At 40.0% G+C, this 1,389-nt stretch overlaps 1 non-coding gene across 1 annotated transcript; it reads right to left on the bottom strand.

The window, feature by feature from the left end:
* Positions 1-583: 583 nt before the first annotated feature.
* On the bottom strand, positions 584-691 carry LOC130938617 (small nucleolar RNA R71). Its single transcript, XR_009069776.1, has one exon. It is a non-coding gene; the product is annotated as a small nucleolar RNA R71 (small nucleolar RNA).
* Between the last annotated feature and the right edge of the window lie 698 nt (positions 692-1,389).

Raw genomic sequence — 1,389 nt, 5'->3', positions numbered from 1 at the left:
AGAGGATTCCACTACTCCCTTTTGTTCTCTTCTTTTTTATATGAGCAGAAACACAGATAAAAACATTCTTGTTGAAGCTGATCCTAAACCTGAAAGGACTCTGAAGAAGAAGCTAAGAGAAGCTAAAGCACAACACTCCAGAGAGGACCTTATAGAGAATTTCAAAAAAGAAGTAGACATGGCAGCCGAACCCAACAACAATGCAAGAGATGCAAGAAAGATGCTTGGTGACTATACTGCACCAACTTCCAACTTCTATGGTAGAAGCATCTCAATTCCTACCATTGGAGCAAACAACTTTGAGCTTAAGCCTCAATTAGTTTCTCTAATGCAGCAGAATTACAAGTTTCATGGACTTCCATCAGAAGATCCTCATGAGTTCTTAGCTGAATTCTTGCAGATCTGTGATACTATCAAGACCAATGGGGTTGATCCCGAGGTCTACAGACTTATGCTTTTCCTTTTTGCTGTAAGAGACAGAGCTAGAACATGGTTGGACTCACAACCTAAAGAAAGCCTGAACTCTTGGGAAAAGTTGGTCAATGTTTTCTTGACAAAATTCTTTCCACCTCAAAAGATGAGCAAGCTTAGAGTGAAAGTCCAAACCTTCAAACAAAAGGAAGGTGAATCCCTCTATGAAGCTTGGGAAAAATACAAGCAATTAACCAAAAGGTGTCCTTCTGACATGCTTCCAGAGTGGAGCATCAGATGTATATTCTATGATAGTCTGTCTGAATTGTCCAAGATGTCATTGGACTATTCTGTTGGTGGATCTCTTCATCTGAAAACCCCTGCAGAACCCTAGGAACTCATTGAGATGGTTGCAAATAACCAGTTCATGTACACTTCTGAAAGAAATCCTGTGAATAATGGGATGATTCAGAAGAAAGGAGATCTTGAGATTGATACTCTGAATGCCATATTGGCTCAGAACAAAATATTGACTCAGCAAGTCAATATGATTTCTCAGAATCTGACTGGATTGCAAGCTGCATCCGGCAGTGCTAAAGAAGCCTCCTCTGAAGGAGAAGCTTATGACCCTGAGAATCCTGCAATGGAAGAGGTAAATTATATGGGAGAATCCTATAGAAACACCTATAATCTTTCATGGAGGAATCATCCAAATTTCTCTTGGAAGGATTAACAGAAGCCTCAACAAGGCTTCAACAACAATAATGGTGGGAGATATAAGTTTGGTAATAGCAAACCTTTTCCATCATCTTCTCAGCAACAAATAGAGAATTCTGAGCAGAGCCTCTCTGGCTTAGCAAACATAGTCTCTGATCTATCTAAGACCACTCTCAGTTTCATGAATGAAATAAGGTCCTCTATCAGAAATTTGGAGGCACAAGTGGATCAGCTGAGTAAAAGAGTTACTGAAACTCCTCC

The sequence above is a fragment of the Arachis stenosperma genome, chromosome 6 (assembly GCF_014773155.1).
Source record: "Arachis stenosperma cultivar V10309 chromosome 6, arast.V10309.gnm1.PFL2, whole genome shotgun sequence".
Taxonomy (NCBI): Eukaryota; Viridiplantae; Streptophyta; class Magnoliopsida; order Fabales; family Fabaceae; genus Arachis; species Arachis stenosperma.
The sequence above is the reverse complement of the archived record's forward strand: the minus strand, read 5'-3'. Positions and strand labels throughout refer to the sequence as shown.